Source organism: Magnolia sinica, chromosome 6 (assembly GCF_029962835.1).
Source record: "Magnolia sinica isolate HGM2019 chromosome 6, MsV1, whole genome shotgun sequence".
NCBI lineage: Eukaryota > Viridiplantae > Streptophyta > Magnoliopsida > Magnoliales > Magnoliaceae > Magnolia > Magnolia sinica.
Window position 1 is genome coordinate 53,661,745 of NC_080578.1, and position 18,819 is coordinate 53,680,563.

The window sequence follows — 18,819 nt, forward strand, 5'->3', positions numbered from 1 at the left end:
GAATGGCCAGATAGGCGTCGAACCAAGCAAAGGGGCCGATCGGGGCATTTTCAGTGGGGCCCAGGGGGGACCCACATCATTTGGAGCATGGGGGACTAGGAGGGCCTTGCCCAAACGGCGAGGCCTCGCCAATTAGTGGGCCGGCTCTGGCCGACACATATTTGGCCTAGTGTGGCCCACCTCTCCATGGTTCGGTAATTAAAACACCTTCTATACCCTACTTCCTTCATAACTCTCCCTCCCAAGCTCTCCTTTTCTTGAAATCCTTCTCCAAACTCTTCCAAATCTCTCACAAATCTTCTTCTTCTTTCATTTTCGTGCAAACCCATCACCCCATCTCAAAACTTCACCCCCCATTGCTGTTTATCCTTTCTTTCCTTCTCATTTGGGCTCTTAAGTCCTTTTTTGGGACCCCAAGTGTGTGGAAGTTTCCTATTCTTCCTATTTCTCTCTTTCTCTCATTTCTCATGGCGCTCTTTGAGTTTATCACGGCCATCTTTTCCATTTCCTCCCTTCTTTCTTTGATGGGGAAGAAGAGAGCGCCCGTGGATGAAGCCGGGCCTAGCCGCCCAACCCGTGCACGGAGGCTGAGAGGTGCCGCCGCGAGCACGTCTGCCACTCGTGAATTTCAGACCAAGCAGGACCTCGATCCTCGAGCTCCCATTGGTAGAACTTTGTTGGCGGAGTTGTCACATGGAGTCTATAAAGGCCGTAGAGTCCTTTTTGAGGCTCATGTTGATCCGCGGCTGTATGGCGAGTTTCTGTTGTTGGAGCGCCTGGAAGGGGCTGGTTGGTGTCCCTTGTTTGAGGGTGAGTATCGCGCGAATGCAAGTACTGTTCGAGCTTTTTATGCCAATATTCGTAATCCTTCGCTGGAGCCTCTGCAGTTCAAGATTCCTTGTGATAGTGGTTGAGAATCTACGGTCAATGTCGCTTTGATATCCCAACTCCTGAATGTGCCACTTGGTGAGGTGCATGCCAGCGAGAAAAATTTGAACAGTATGCACGAGAGGGATCGTCACACCCAATCCTTGTGTGGTCGTCTGGTCGAATGGCAGCTTAATAGGAGTCTTCTGGCTACCAACATGACGAACGACTTCCGTTTGCTTCACCACATGTGTACGTTCAATGTATACCCAAGGTGGAGCAACTGCAGCGAGTGTACGCCCCTGATGGTAGATTTCTTATATCAGGTGGGGTAAGGAGCGAAGTTGTGTGTGCCGACGTACATCCTGTGCCAGATTATTCTCATCGCTCGTTCGACTAGGAGGACCGAATCGCTTCCTTTTGGCCGCCTCATTTGTAAGCTTGCACATGAGTTTGGCTATAGGCTTGGAGCAGAGAAGCAGGTTCCTGTTCGTCATCTTAACCTGACAACCCTTAAGCTGATGGAGATTGGTTCTGGTCGACATGCCTCAAAGAGTGAGGATAAGTCAGAGAGCGATGATGAAGAGAGTTATGCTAAAGGTGGTGCTGAGATTGAGGAAGAAACAGAGCAGGACGAGGAAGAGGTTGAGGCACAAGACGAGGAGAGTTATGCTAGATGTATGTGTGACAACTATTTGGCAAAAGGAATTGTCCAAATGTGTGTATTTCAACATACATCATGTATGTTATATTATGTATTCTAAGTGTTTGTAGAAATGTCTGAATGATCTAAAGTGTGATATATCAACCTAGTATGGGCGTTGAGAACTGATTCTCAACTTTCCCACTAGTGTGTATGATTTCCTTCTTGCAAGTTATATTCCTTGTTGTTTAATTTCAAGCATTACTTATGCTTACATTTATGTTAGGTTGATATTCTTCAAATGCTTGAGTACCACATGATTTGAGTTGTTGTTCCATTACTGTTCTACATTAAATACGAATATCTATTGTAGTGTAATGTGTTTGGGACTATGAATAATCCAAGAAATTGGTTATCTGCCTTAAGGTTGTAGCTGAGATTGCTTTTGCCACAAAGGATGTAATTAGACGAACCCGAGTCGTATTAGAGTTGTTGGCGGTGGTTTGGCCATGCGGAGTGTTTGTGCACTCCATGTCGTTTAACCCAACGTGCGCTCGTCCTAATTGAGTTCGTCAAGTAACCCGATTGTCCGATGTATGTTCACCATGTATGGACGCTACTGTTTGAATCTAGGGTATCAAACTTACCAATGAAATCCTATTAACCATGGTACCTTGATCTGCAAAGACTCATGAGCCAGACATGGTGGTATGGGACACCGTGGTCGAGCTGTCGGCCTACGCTGGGGTGACGAGCCTCCCCGTAGTGACCAGTGAGCAACCAAACTCGTGAACCGATTATGGTGGTATGGGACACTATATTCGTACTGTAGGCCTACATTGATTGGTGACGAGACCTCTGTAGTGACCTCGAGCATGCTTGGATACCGCATTGAGTTGACGAGCCTTGGTGTAGTAACAAAGGTATGATAGGCGTGCATTGATTGGTGATGAGCCCTTTGCAACGACCTGAAAACATATGATCGTATGAGATTTCTAGGATTGACGACCCTAGAATGGATCACTGTTTGGATGGTGATATGAGGAAGGTACCTTAGCTTCCCAATCCTGCTATATGAAAAGGACTAATAACAACTTGGTAATCATGTTCATGCACCGCATTTACATGTGCTTTATAGACGTGGCGCACTTTGAGGCAATGTCATGCGTAACGTAAGATGAAGACGTTGAGGGTGTACGCATGAGGACACACATCATTTTGCATACATCCTTACATTAACAAGAGTACTTAGGACATGTTTAATTGTTCTACTTTATCATTACTGCTTGATTGAACTGATAACATGTTAACCTATGCTTTATTGTTCCACTGAGTTGATCACTCACTCCCACGTTCTAGGGCGGTGTTAAACACCCACCAGACTCTGTCTTAGGTTTTGATGTTGTAGATGTGGATGCAACCTCTGAGGCAGAGTGGGAGATGGATGATGATGAGGCTGCTTTCTCTTTTATACAATTTTCAGACAGGTTCTAGTGAGCCTCGTTTTGATGCGCGGGATGCTGGGATTTCTTTTGGAAAATTAAATGATATAATCTAATACTTGTAATTTTGATAGTAACACTTTCAGAACGACCTAGTATGTATATGTACTTTAGGGATTGCACTTGCACACATATATTTCTTTAAGTCTTCTGCTTGCTTTCTTCACTTATCCCTGAATTATATCTATACTTTGGCTTAATCTATTCCATGTTTTATGCACTAATACAGACAACATACATCCATCATTAAATCTGTTGCATAAGTGATGTTTTGGAACTCGGGAGCTGAGTTATGCTCGACCCCCGAATTTCAGGGCGTTACAGTAAGGAGTTTTCTAGGTCTTGCAGGCTATTATCGACGCTTCATTCAAGACTTCTCGAAGATCGGCAGACCGTTGTCGCAGCTACACGGAAGGATTTGAAGTTTGCTTGGAATGAGAAGGCGGAGTTAGCTTTTCAGGAGTTAAAAGATAAGTTGACGTCCACCCCTGTGCTAGTGTTGACAGAGCAAGGGGTTAAGTATATTATACATACTGACACCTCTCGCGTTGGTCTGGGTTGTGTCCTTATGCAGAAGGGCAGGGTGATTGCTTATGCTTCGCGTCAGTTGAGGAAACACGAAGCGAATTACCCTGCGCACGACCTAGAGTTAGCAGCTGTCATTTTCGCATTAAAGTTTTGGAGACATTACCTCTATGGTGAGGAGTTCGAGCTCTTCTACGACCACAAGAGCCTTAAGTATATTTTCACGCAGCGTGATTTGAATATGAGGCAGCACCGATGGATGGAAACATTGAAGGACTTTAAGTTCGATGTTTCTTACCATCCGGGCAAGGCGAACCTTGTGGTAGATGCGTTGAGTTGCAAGAAGGCTATAGAGTTTGCGGCTCCGCTGATGATAGCAGAGTGGGATATGTTGGAGTTCGTGTGAGATTTTGAGCAGAAGCTTATGGAGGTTGAACCGTATGAGGTTATCGCATACATTTGTGTACAGCCCCTTATCGACGAGAAGATCGTTGCAGCTCAGGCAGATGATGAGCTTTTGGTGAAGATGAGGAAGCGGGTTGGTACAGATGAGAACTCCGACTAGAGTGTTAGTTCTAATGGGGGCTTACGATTTCGTGGCCGGTTATGTGTTCCTGACATCCCTGACTTGAGACGGGAGGTTCTCGAGTTAGCCCATAGTTCTAAACTTGCGATGCATCCAGGTAGCACGAAGATGTATCAGGATATGAGAAGATCTTATTGGTGGGACAATATGAAGGTCCAGATTGCTGAGTTTGTTTCTCGTTGTCTCACGTGCCAGCAGGTCAAGGCAGAGCATCACCGACCTCCTGGGTTGTTGCAGCCCATGCCCATAGCAAAATGGAAGTGGGACTTCATCTCTATGGATTTTATTTCTGGGTTGCCGAGAACAAGGAAGGGATATGACTCTATTTGGTTGATCGTCGAATGATTAACGAAGTCGGCTCACTTCTTACCGATCAGAGTCACAAACTCTGCAGACGAGTTGGCTAGGCTGTATATCAAGGAAATAGTACATCTACATGGAGTTCCCTTGGAGATTGTGTCTGATAGAGACACGCGTTTCACATCTATCTTCTAGACTCGTATTCAGGAAGCGATGGGTGTGAAACTAAAGTTCAGCACCGCGTTTCATCCGCAAACAGATGGGTAGACAGAGCGCGTGAACTAGGTCCTAGAAGACATGTTGCGAGCTTGTGTTTTGGATTTCATGGACAGTTGAGATGATTGTCTTCAGTATGCAGAGTTCACGTATAATAACAGTTTCCAGGCGAGTATCGGCGTGGCTCCCTATGAGGCGTTATATGCTCGCCCGTGCAGAGCACCGCATTGCTGGGCAGAAATTGGCGAGCGTAGTTTGCTTGGCCCGGAATTAGTGCAAGTGACTTCAGAGAAAGTTGACATCATTCGACGTCGACTTCTGACAGCCCAGAGTAGGTAGAAGAGTTATGCTGATACGAGGCGTCGACCGCTTGAGTTTGTGGTTGGAGACCATATTTTTCTGAAGGTCTCTCCCATGAAGGGAGTTCTGCGATTCGGTAAGAAGGGGAAGCTGACGCCGAGATTTATTGGTCCATTTCAAGTTCTGGATCGAGTGGGAGCGATAGCATACCGCCTTGCTTTGCCCACACCTCTTGCGGGCGTGCATAATGTATTTCATGTTTCTATGTTGAAGAAGTACGTTCCCGATCCTTCGCATATTATCAGTTGGGAGCAAGTGCAGTTGAGTGAGGATGTCACTTATGTACTGCGACCGACGCGTATTCTCGACAGGAAGGAGCAGGTATTGCGTAGCAAGGTTATCCCTCTTGTGAAGGTGTTATGGATGCATCATAGTGAGGAAGAGGCTACTTGGGAATCGGAAGCTGAGGTCAGAAAGAGCTACCCTCAGATCCTTGTGGAATATGAGAAGGTTTGAATTTCGAGGATAAATTTTTCTTTAAGGGGGATAGATTGTAATGACCCGGAAAATTGTGCTAATCTTTCCTTAAGTAGTTTTTGGGGAAATTAGCACTATACTCGATTGCTTGTGAAATTTGCATCAATCACTTTAAATTGGATCTGCATGACTCAAAACATGTAAATTAGTTAGCGCTATGTTACTCTAAAATATGGGATTCATCGCTAAGTCCAGTTGTTCTTGAGAATTTTTGAAAGATCTGGATCGGACCTGGATCGCGCGTCGAAAGTCCGATAGCGATGATCTTAGGTTATTGCGGTCACCATGTTGGACTTGATCATCACCGCGAAAATCAAGTCTAGATGATGTTCTGGGTCGATTTGATTGAGTCCGGAGTGAAGAGTGTGAGAACGGTTGGAAATTTATTAAGCTTTTATAAAATCTGAGTCGGGTCGCTTGCGCGACGATTTTAAGCAATCTGACCGTTGGATTCTGACCCAATTTCACCCTCTGATCAGGGAAGGTGGCCCACGCATGTCCTTATGCTTGTGGACCTGATCGAGATTCTGTAACCGTTGAATTGAGTGTGGTCCGCCATGGCTGATCTGAAGTTCCGGTCAGTACAAAAACTCAGCTTGACCTAGATCCATGGTCAGTGAGCTTAAGTCCGACCTTTCGTGGTTATAGGCCCACCGGAAGTGCTTCGTTGGATCGCAAGAGGCCAGTTTTGGTTATACCCTAAGTATACCTTGACCCTGGGGTTATTTCCATCAATATTAGGCCTATTTATAGTCCTTAAAACCCTAGCTCTCTTTTCCATACGAATTTTCTAACCCTGGCTAAGAAAGAGAGTGGAAAAGAGAGAGAAAGTGAGAGAGAAGTTGGTGAATCATCTTAGATTCTTTCCTGTTCTTCTTCATCCTTGAACCTTCACTTTAGAATCGTTATTTCGACGATTCTGATTTCATCTTTGGGTAAGTTAACCTAACCCTAATCTGTGTTAGAGCTTAGAATAGTCTTGGTGTTGTTGTATCTCATTTCTATTCTTGCCTTAGGTTATCTGGTCGCCGTTGACGAAGACATATCGTCTGAAATCAGTTTAGTGTTCTTTTCTGGCTTAAGGTGCGGACTTTAAGTGTATAGGTTATGGTTTTCAAGGCTTTCAATGCCAGTGAATGATTTATTCTTACTATGGATGAGATTTCACATGCCAAATGTTATGTTTATTCTGCGTTCCTGATATGCATGTATTATATTGAGATTTGTGTATTCCATGTGTATGTATAAAGTACCATATACGTATAAAATATGAACTTGTGATTGCCATGATTATTTGTCATGTATGTATGCTAGATGTATGTGTGACAACTCCTTGATAAAAGGAATTGTCTAAATGTGTGTATTTCAACATACGTCATGTATGTTGTATTATGTATTCTAAGTGTTTGTAGAAATGTCTAAATGATCTAAAGTGTGATATTTCAACCTAGTATGGGCGTTAAGAAGCGATTCCCAACTCTCCCACTAGTGTGTATGATTTCCTTCATGAAAGTTACATTCCTTTTTGTTTAAATTCAAGCATTACGTATGCTTACATTTATGTTAAGTTGATATTCTTCAAATGCTTGAGTACCACATGATTTGAGTTGTTGCTCCATTACTGTTCTACATTCAATACGAATATCTGTTGTAGTGTAATGTGTGTGGGACTATGCATAGTCCAGGAAATCGGTAATCGGCCTTAAGATCGTGGCTGTGGTTGCTTTTGCCACGTAGGACATGATTAGACGAACCCGAGTCGTATTAGAGTTGTCGGCAGTGGTTTGGCCACGCGGAGTGTTTGCGCACTCTATATCGTTCAACCCAACGTGCGCTCGTGCTAGTCGAGTTCGTCAAGTAACCCGATTGTCCGATGTATGTTCACCATGTATGGACGCTACTGTTTGAATTTAGGGTACCGAACTTACCAATGAAATCCTATTAACCATGATACCTTGATCCGTTAAGACTCATGAGCCGGACATGATGGCATGGGACACCGTAGTCGAGCTGTCGGCCTACGCTGGGTGACGGGCCTCCCCATAGTGACCAGTGAGTAACCAAACTCGTGACCCGATTGTGGTGGTATGGGACACTATATTCGTGCTGTCGGCCTACATTGAATGGTGACGAGCCCTTTGTAGTGACCTCGAGCATACCTGAATATCGCATTGAGATGACGAGCCTTATTGTAGTACAAAAGGTATGATAGACGTGCATTGATTGGTGACGAGCCCTTTGCAACGACCTGAAAACATATGATCGTATGAGATTGTCTAGGACTGACGACCCTAGAATGGATCACTATTTGGATGGTGATATGAGGAAGGTACCTTAGCTGCCCAATCCTGTTGTATGAAAAGGACTAATAACAACTTGGTAATCATGTTCATGCACCGCATTTGCATGTGCTTTGTAGACATGGCGCACTTTGAGGCAATGTCATGTGTAACGTAAGATGAAGACGCTGAGGGTGTATGCGCGAGGGCACGCATCATTCTGCATACATCCTTGCATTAACAAGAGTACTTAGGACATGTTTAATTGTTCTGCTTTATCATTACTGCTTGATTGAACTGATAACATGTTAACCTTTACTTTATTGTTCCACTGAGTTGATCACTCACTCCCACGTTCTAGGGTGGTGTTAAACACCCACCAGACTCTTTCTTCCTGCTGATGTTGCAGATGTGGATGCGACCTCTAAGGCAGAGCGGGAGATGGATGATAATGAGGCTGCCTTCTCTTTTATGCAGTTTTCAGACGGGTTCTAGTGAGCCTTGTTCTGGTGTGAGGGATGCTGGGACTTCTTTTGGGTTTTAAATGATGTAATTTGATACTTGTAATTTTGATAATAACACTTACATTACGACCTAGTAGGTGTATGTATTTCAGAGATTCGCACATGTACACACATATATTTCTTTTAGTCTTCCGCTTGCTTTCTTCACTAATCCCTGAATTATACCTGCACTTTAGCTTAATTTATTCCATGTTTTATGCACTAATACAAACAACATACATCCATCATTAAATATGTTGCATAAGTGATGTTTTGGAACTCGGGAGCTGAGTTATACTCGACCCTCGAATTTCAAGGCATTACAGTGAATTTTAAAGACAAACATTAATTTATTCTTCAAGAGCTAATACGAGATTAGTTACAATCGAAGTGGTCAAGTAGATAAATTGGGAGATACATGGTAGAAAAGTCATCAGTAATACATGCAATTACCGTGGCTATAGACGATAACCAAAAGAATAGCTGAAAGAAAGCATTGACAACCATGCTTGCCTTCTCCTTTTGTAGGATTTACTGACGGTTGTGCCAGCCGCCGCTTCAATGCGGGATTTACTGACGGTTGTGTTGGCCTGCCTGCCCAGCGTTGGCACTAAGATCTGTCCTAGCTGGGGATCAAACAATTTCTTAGATTTAGTAAAAAATGACTATACACCATAACTGAGATGTTTGTCTAAGATGAAAAAATCCATTGATCTAGCTCCCATGCATCCATGCCTAAAACCTGCAAAACAAAATAGCAAAAAGAAATTAATTGGTAACAAAGTTAGAGATTGGAATTCAACTCAATATTGCATCAAAATACATGAAACTCATTTCATCGAACAATTAAAAGATGACTAATGGTTGATAAAATATGGAAGAAGAGAAGATTCCTAGCCTTCAAAGAGCACACTAAACAAGAAAAATGCTGGATACATCTTGTTGAAGAAACATAATAGGGTAAAATCCACAAAAAAGGAATGGTCTGTCCACATCAACTACATGTATCAATGGTTAAAAAAGAGAAGAGAGTTAAAATCAACCTGCTTTCGTATCCTCCAAGGCTCTGGAACCTCCTCATCATATATGTCTGGATCAACGTTCATCTCCAAATCAACTTCAAGTTTTGATTATTTAGGCTGTACCCTAACCTGGACCAGCAAGAATTAAGTCAAGGGACAACTTAAAAACTAGAGCCTATGTAAGTTGTACAGAGGAAAGAAGTGTCCTAGCTATCTTTACTTTTATTCTAATAGAACATACAATTGCCAATGCCAATGAAAACAATAACGCATAAGAAGATGAAAAGCTGAAACAAATCACAACATAAATCTTTGTAGATTAGTCAAGCAAAACTACTAAATAATTCAAGAACATAGCAATGGAATCCCACTACAAATATGTAAAGAGTTGTATTTTTAGGATTCCTAGCAGATTCCTCACAGAGCTCTTATGAGTACCTGTATATACAAAAAAGGCAATACATGATCATTTAGGCATGAGCCGAAAAATGTCAGAAACTGAGAGCTCTTATGAGATTTTTGCAGCTGATGTCTTTTTAGCATTTTTGGTTGTGGTTTCTGGCATCACATTAGCTACTTTCTCCTACCCTCGGTTGCTTGTGTTATGGACTGCGTTGATAGCTTTGCAGCTTGAAGGTGGTTGTCGTTCGTTTTCTGGTTTGTTATTGGTCAGCTCAAGGCTTTGGGATAAATATTGCCCATGAGTAGCTCTAGACAGTTCCAGCTTCTAGATGAGTTTGTACAGGCTGCTGCTATTACTAGATCTACTAGTTCATTTTGATTACTAGTCCATGGTCCCTAGTAGCTTTTGAGATGGCACATTTCAATCATATGGGCAGCAGGAATGGAGGATAAGTCTGTCTATTGTCTAGTACACAATAATGGCTATATGCAGAGTTTTGATTCAGCTAGCTTGTTGAGCCTACCTTTATGCTCAGGGTCCAGTCTCTTTGGATTGCTTTGTTGCTAGTTGTGGGCCTTTGGCCTTAGATTAGCTGTCTTAGGATCCCTGTCTGCTTGTTATTGGTTTTTCTAGTTTTGGAGTCGATGATTGTACGAGAATCTTGTTGAGGTACCAATGCCTATTCAGTTGTCTGTTTGAAGGTCAAAAGTCAATAAGGGCCTGTTTGGCTAGTGGTATTAAGTTGTATTAAATGGGATTACATTGCTAATCCAACCTCGTGATTGGGAATGGCATGTTTGGAAGGAGTGTGGGATGGGAGGCTTTGGAAAATGAGCCTTGTGTTGGAAAGTGTGAGATTTCCAAATCCCATGATGATGAATGTCCAAGTGTAACCTAGACAGAGCAATCCCATTTTTCAGCTAATGCAGTATCAATTTTTACAAGAGATATGCTGAAGGAGACACTACAAGAAGTATAAATGTATCAAGCTTAACAAATATCAAGGCAAATCTAAACCCAAAAAAGCAATGAAACAATCATACAAGAGATATGCTGAAGGAGACACTACAAGAAGCAGCTTTTCCTTTTCAACAATTTCCAAGAAACACTTTTTCCTCATTTTTTTTCCATGAAGCCAAACTGGCCCTAATAAAAAAATTAGGGAGGATTGTTTTTCACAATTCTAGCCTCAAGATTACAAAAAATCTAGATGGCCACAGGTTTTCCGGGGGGATCTATTTTTGAATCATAAGAGGGGCTGGCATGTACATGTTGTAGAATGCAGGGGAGAGTTAGTTGATTTTCTTCCAAGGGCACCAAAATAGCAGCATTTTATCAGTCAATACATGAGAAGCATCCTGATTGCATATCAACTGGGTTTCAATAAACTACTAGCTTAGAAAAGCAATTGTCCTCTTTTGAGAAAGAGTGGGATAATAGGCTCATGCATTAAGGAAACCTTGAAGAAGACAAGGACCACATCGAATAGAAGTGCATAAACAGTTACAAAAATTAACCTTGGTTTTCAAGTCGTTGATTACATCCCCTACAGTACTCTGTTTGGGCAATCTAATAGTGTGAATAACCACCTGAAAAGAAAGCAAAAGACACCTAAGTTTGTACTTGATCTAGAATTAGATGACTCTCATGGTTTAGGATCTCACCTCATCTTTAGTGGAGTGATGGAAAGCAACTTTCAGAGTTTTCAAGCCTTGCAATTTTGGCAAAGGAATGTCCAACACTTCATAATACAGGATATCAGAAGTCTGCACCAAAAGAAATGAACTTGGAAAATTCCAGTCATTCATGACATGTTATTAGATATAATTTCTCAGATATAGTAGCATGACCAAAACAGTAAGACAAGCGGAAGGCACTGTGATGGACAACCTAGTTGTAGTGGACCAGCATGTCAGACAGATGTTCTACACCCCAGAACTTGATGGGTTGGGGCTTAGGCTATTCAGAGTAACAGTTGTGAGAAGTAAGCCTAATTTTTGTTGGATCATCCAAGCCAAGTTGGCGAGCAACTCTCTCCACAACATCATCATAGGTGAAAAGCTTTGGCCTGGATATTTCAATCACGTCAATTGAGAAAAATAAAAAAGTTAATGGGCTGTCAGTACTAAGGAATGGGGTGTATTAAAATTTTAAAAACATCATCATAAATTTAACATCTGTTAGCAATTCAAAAAGTCACACAAAAAGGAAAAAAGGAAAAAAGGAAAAAGGAAACAGAAAGAAAGAATGTTGCTCCATTAGCAAGTAACAATGTCTATTTTTAACATTAATGTGGACTTTACCATAAACCAAGATGATGACTAATTTCCAACGAATAAAAGAGTCAAATTTTCCAAACAACAAATCTTTGGAAATGACATATCATGAGAAGAGCTTCGATCACGTCCTACAAATAAAATTTACTATTTAACACAATAAGATGCATCATTTGTATACCACATCTAATTAAGAACACAACAATCTCAAAACATAATAAAAAAACTATTCAATTGGTGTGAAAATTTACCCCGGTACTACTACAAGTCGTAGTCTTTCCCTTTTTTGCTAAGTGTCCTTACAAATGATAAATCAATGTCAATCATCATATACCATCCAATCAAGAACCTTCTAAGTGATACAGTTTGCATTCACTCTCAACAATGAAAAACCCATTGATCAAACAGTTAGATTGTTAGATCAATCTTTCAGAAAATGGGGTCGGATCAGTCTTTCAAAAGAAAATCAGAATGATTTTTGGGATGCATGTAATCCAAGGTTGCCCACATTTCCAATACCAGTTAAATTGCATCATAATAGAGCAGACCATCTTTCTCATTTCTTGACAGAAACTGTTGTCCCTAAGTGTACATGGAATGGCTGCCTCTATGTTCTGCTCTTTAGTTCCACATTGCATTTTAAACTTTTTTGTACTGCAAGTAGAGTTCACTAGACCTGGAATATGCCATGGGTTTGCACTTTGGATTGATTGGGTGATGGACGCGAAGAATGAAATTATTATATCAACAGGGCTAGGTAAGCATCTGCAATAAACAGATGGTGTCTTACTCCCATAAACTTCTTAGCATTAAGCTTAAAACTTCAAGAATTCAAAGCTTAAAACTTTAAGTGATACAGCGCCACAGATGCAAATGGGCCATTAGCAGTGTGGATGATCAAATATAAAATAGATAACACTTACAAGTAGATGTATGCCTATGATCGTGTTCTCTTGCACAAGGAGCAAATTAGGATGCAGATTTCATACTACTAGTATCGTTCCTGAGTTCTTTTCTTTCTCCCAATTCCATTCTCTTTGGTTTTTTTTCCCTTCTTTCTTTGGTGGAATTTCCACATTTTCAGATCTTGGAAATTGTTTTTCTTTACTGGAGTTAATCTGAATTTTCAAAGCTAATGCCCCCTTTTCCTCCCTACAGTTGTTCCTTTTTCATTATCTTATCTTTTTTTCTCTTTTTCTTTTTCTTTTTCTTTTTTATTTTTTGTTTTTTCCTTCTGTGTTGTAGTTTTACTTTCCAATTTCCTTCTACATTTTCAGAGCTTGAAAATCTTGTCTTTTTATTCAGCATTATCATATCTCATTACGAATTGGTGGCTGAGCTAAAAACAGTGAAAATGAACCGCGACTATCTAGCATCATTGACGAGATTTCAAGGCTAGTTACATAAACATTTCAAGAATATGACCAATGATATCTCCAAAAATTTGTTCTCCAACTTTTATGAAGGAAAATGGCCCCAAAACATAAAATAGGATCCATTTTCAAGCATTTCCCAGAAACCAAACATGTGCAGCAGCCCTTGCTAATGGATTCCATTTCCATTAGGGCTACTTTCTAGGAGCCAAATGAACCTCTAAAAATACATTAATTTTCAAGATGATCTATTATCAGATGGTATCAGAGAGCGATCAGTGTTCTCCAATCCTTGTCTTCCTCATCATGGTCAACTGTTCGAATCTTTGCACTCTGACTAGAATCTTATACAATACCTACTGTATTAGATTTAATTTTGTTGGGTTAGATTGGAGTAGCCAAGTTCACGATATGATTTTGACTTCATAAACCAGTTTGGGAGATACCTAAGCATATCACTAAATTACATGGCATGCACACAGGAAGGCTAACGAAGAAGAATGATTTGTTTTCCAGAATGGACTATCTGCTGGTGATTCGTCTCAAATCCTACAACAGTTTCAATAAAAATGATGGACAAGATACAGACAGGAACAATATATGAAGGTTTTAGCTAATACCTTTGAACTTGTGAATCAGATCGACACCATCAACAACCCTGATTCAAGAATCTGCAGATGTAATAAGCACTTCTGACGAACTCCCTGGGGCAAACTGTATAATGAAACCAATCAGTCAAATGACAAAACATTGCATGCTCAAATTCTGCGCAACCACAAAAATCTTGATTAAAATTTTTTTGTAGCTACTAATGTTGAAAAAGACAGCACATAGAATACATAACATCCAACTATTCATTTATGTGCAAGAGTTAGTTAAATCCAATGACTTTTCTGATGCATTTGGTGAAATCAATATATCAGAAAACTGAAAAAATAAAAACCTGCATCAGCACAAATTTAACATGCATAGAGATATTTGTAGTTAGATACCCATATGAAATCATTGATAAATTTAAACTTATTTTCGTTATAATTGATCAATAAACTAGTAAACAGATGAAAATGGAATCATGCAAAATGTAGACAACTTAGGCTAACATAAGTAAAAAATTTAAATAACTTCATTGAACATATATGGTACAATGTAACTATATAGTTTATGCCTATGGTGTTCTATTCTCCAACTGACAACAGTGTAAATCAAGACTAGAAGGAGTTGCGTGCTTGCTGAAACTCATTCCTATTTCTGTTTCTATCTCCATGATATGGATAAAGATGTTATCGTCCCTATCCATAACTAAAATCATGTAAAGTAGGTATATATTTATTTAACGAATGTTGCTTTGTCCATCAGTATATTTTAGATTGGCTTCTAACTAGGTTTAATTACTTGATAAACTATTATTATTTTTCAAGAGTGGAATCTAAGTTTGGGGTAACCATTGGCGTGGATATAGTGACATAATCACAGTGACCTCACCATCAGGGTCCCAACCACATGGCCCAATAAAATCTGGAGCGGATTAGGTGCCACTGCAGCCTCACCCAAGAGGGTGCATCCCTTACCATGTGGCCCACCTTGATGTATATATTCTACATCTACTCTGTCCATCTGTTTTACTGCTACAGGCATGTGAGCTTGACAGTGTAATACGAACATTGTAGAAGTAATTACCAGATGAAATAAAGAAGAAAAACAAGAAATAAACAAATCAAAATGGCAAAGCCATATGGAATCAATAAACAACTACAATCAATACAAGACATTAACCCTTGACAATATGAAAACAAATGCAGCAAAAAATCAGCCCAACACAAGATAAGAAATCAGTAATTGATATGTGAAATAAATGAGCTGAAAAAAAAAAGACAGGGAATTGACAATGCAAATCCCTAAAAATGGATTCAACAACGCAAATCCCTAATTAGGGATTTGTATTCGACAAAGCATACCTGAGATGGATGAGAATCCGAGATTCATGAGCAGCAAAAGACCGAACTGTAGCGGAGGGCTGAGGAGAGAGAGAGAGAGAGAGAGAGAGAGAGAGAGAGGAATAGGGTTTTGAGAGAGAGATAGATAGGGAGAGTGAGAGTGAGAGGAGAGCGAGCGGAGAGGCAAAGGGAGAGGGAGAGGGAAACAGAGAGCGTGCGAGAGGGAGAGGTAGAGAGAGGGAGGGAGAGGGAGAGGGAGATTGAGAGCACGTGAGAGAGAGAGAGAGGGAGAGAGAGAGAGAGAGGGAGAAGGAGAGAGTGCGAGAGGGAGAGGGAGAGGCAGAGAGAGGGAGGGAGAGCACGCGAGAGTGAGAGGGAGAGGGAGAGAGAGGGAGAAGGAGAGCGCGTGACGGAGAGGGAGGGAGAGCGAGAGCGAGAGGCAGAGGTAGAGAGAGTCAGCGCTGAAATGGATTAGGGCTCTTTTTCTTTTTTCTTTTTTATTTTATAGGGTGTACCTTTTGCCTGCGGCCGGTAAAACTGGCTGCGGGTAAAGGGTTGGGCCATCGGTTGGCTTAGGCCGCTTTTGTTGTAGTGTGGCATACACTATCTAGATCTTGTGGACAAATATTTGGGCCATTAATTTCACACCTTATGTGTGCCATATCATACACAAGGAACAGATGGTGGGAAAACATTCTTATTTGTCAGTGTAAAGACTGTGGACGTGGTTTGGACCACACCATGGGAAAACAGTAGTAATTGAATGTTCACCATTAAAAACCTCCTAGGGCCCACTGTAATGGTTATTTGATATGTAACCTGTTGATTAGTTGCATGGATTAAGTACTAAACCCCGCCTATTCGGGACAGAGGGAGGCTTGGAGGGCCACTGAGGAGCCAACATGATGTATGAATTCCATCCACCCCGTCGATTCATTTTTTCCCTATAATTTTAGGTCATTTTCCCAAAAATAACTAAGATCGGAGGCTCAAATGGACCACAAATTATGGATTAAATTATTACCATTGAAAAATTCTTAGGGCCAACAGAAGTTGGATCAAGATGATATTTGATATTTCCACTCATCTAGGTGTATATGACCAAATCAACAGGTTCGATGGCAAAAAAACAACACGGTGGACCCTAAAAAGGTTTCATGGGCATCCTTAACACCGCTGATTCTTGTGGTGTGGTCCACTTGAGACTTAGATCTCCCTTATTTTTGTTCCAGTGTGCTAAAGTGTTATGGAAAAATTAATGAACGGTGTAGATAGAATTCATACATCACTGTGGCCCCTTAGTGGCCCTCAGGGCCTCCGCCTATCTGTAGCTCTAGGCGGGGTTACTATGTAATCCACGCGCGTTGATTAGGTGGATGCGTGTGTGTGTGTATCAGCTTGATCCAAATCTTTCGTGGCCCAAAAAGCTTTTAATGATGGGCGTTCAATCAACACTATATATGTTGTCCACTTGAGATTTGGATCAACCTCATTTTTGGGCTCATACCATCAAAATGATATGGATAAATGGGCGGACCGCATGTATGAAACACATACATCATGGTTGGGTCCTCAGAAGACAGACCACTAGCCCATGGCTAGTGGCAGGGTCAGTGTAGTAGCCAATCCGTTTCCAAACTCAGTATACTGTGTGAATGGGACGAGTTGCCTACGACCTCCTACCTGCCGCAAGTTCGTGCAGTTGGAAGTAATGTGTGGCCCACCAAGATGTCTTTGAGAAATCCACCCTGTCCATCAGTTTCTCCAGCTCATGGTAGGACACCATCTCAAAAATGAGCCAGATTCAAAAATTAAACAGATCGACCATGCTAAAGGCAAGGGTAGGGATTGAAATGCCCACCATTGAAACTATTCTACATCCGACCATGATTTTTATTTGCCATCCAGACCATTCGTAAGGTCATTCTAGCTGGGATGAACTGAAAACAGAAATATTATAGCCTGATCCAAAATTTCCATGTCCCTTATAAAAGTTTCGATGGTGGGTGTTTAATTCCCACTGTTTCCCTACAGTATAGTTCACATGGATTTTTGATCTGGCTCATTTTTGGATCATCTCCTAACGTGAGGAGTAGAAACTGATGGATGGGATAGATATCTCACGGACATCTCAGTAACCCACGTGTAGCTTCCGACCGTAGGAAGTCTTGTTGCAAGCAACTCATCACCAGTATATCTCTGATGGATAGAACGCGGATTGCCTACTACCCCCGCCCGTCTCCCGCTGGGAACGGACAGAAGCTTCGAGTGGCCACGTGATGTATGAGTTTTTATCCACACTGTCAATTCATTTTTCTGTGAAATTTTAACCTCTGGTACCAAAAGTTAGGCAGATCCAAATCTCAAGTGGACCACACCACAGGCAGCCGCGGTGAGAATCACCATTGAAACTTTCCTAGGGCACACCGTGATGTTTATTTCCCATCCACCCTATTGATAAAGTTACATAAACATGGATGAATAGAAAAAACAAATATAAGCTCGATCTAAAACTTACGTGGCTACCAAAAAGTTTTCAACGGTAAGAGTTTAATCCCCGTTGTGTACCACTTGTATCTTGGAGCTGCTTCATTTTTGGGCCTACATGATGAAGTCATACGTAAAAATGGATGGACGATGTGGATTAAAACCCATACATCACGGTGGCCACTCAAAGCTCCTGCCCGTTCCCACTGGGGGTGGGAGACAATCCGCGTTCTCTCTGATGAGCAGACGCTGATTAGGTACTTCCGCCACCGTCCCGAGCTCGGGACAGGCTAGGCCTCTAGGGCCACTGTGATGTATGGGTTTTATCCACCCCGTTCATACATTTTTTCACGTCATTTTTATGTATAGACCGAAAGTGGGGTAGATCCGGAGCTCAAGTGAACCACGAAATGGGGATTAAACCCTTAGCGTTGAAAACCTCTTGGATGCCACAGAAGTTTTGGATCAAGCTGATATTTGTGATTTCCCTTAACCACATCTATATGACCTTACGGACAGGTTGGATGGAAAATAAACATTAAGGTGGGCCCTAGATAGGTTTTAACGGTAGGTGTCATTAAGGACGACTTCCATCCTCCCATTATAAATGTTGTGGTCAATTCCACAGTCGGACGCCAGAGGTTGCTGTTGTTGGACAGCTTTTTAGGGGAAAACCAGATCAAGCTTGCTTAAGAAGATCAGACTGACGACATCTTTCGTTATTCAGTGGGTGACCTTTTGCTGGACAGTTATGCCCAAAGGTCTCAAAAACGCTGGGGCAACCTTTCATAAAGGCATAACAACCATCTTCCATGACTTCATGGGAGACATCCTTGAAAATTATGTTTACTGTTATGGGAAGATCCGAGCCCTTCCAATTTCAAGGAGTGACACCACTCTAATCCGGTTGGACACATAAGAGTTCATCTGGAATGGTAAATGCTACTGATAAGAAGGAAGATTTCCTGCTCAGTCATAGTCACGCTCCTGCTCAGAGGGAGGTTGTCAGCTCAAAGTAATTAAAGACAAGGCAATTAGTATGAAGATCATGCTGGGATTTAAGTGC

The 18,819-nt window shown here is 41.5% G+C and overlaps 1 long non-coding RNA gene across 2 annotated transcripts; it reads right to left on the bottom strand.

Annotated features, from left to right (window-relative positions):
• Positions 1-10,974: 10,974 nt before the first annotated feature.
• LOC131248765 (uncharacterized) lies at positions 10,975-14,587 on the bottom strand. Of its 2 annotated transcripts, XR_009172440.1 has the most exons (5): positions 13,953-14,587; positions 12,211-12,257; positions 11,574-11,751; positions 11,348-11,449; positions 10,975-11,272 (listed from the first exon to the last, which is right to left on the bottom strand). It is a non-coding gene; the product is annotated as an uncharacterized LOC131248765 (long non-coding RNA). The 2 variants fall into 2 exon arrangements; XR_009172439.1 differs by having other exon boundaries at positions 11,348-11,751; positions 13,953-14,586.
• Positions 14,588-18,819: the final 4,232 nt, after the last annotated feature.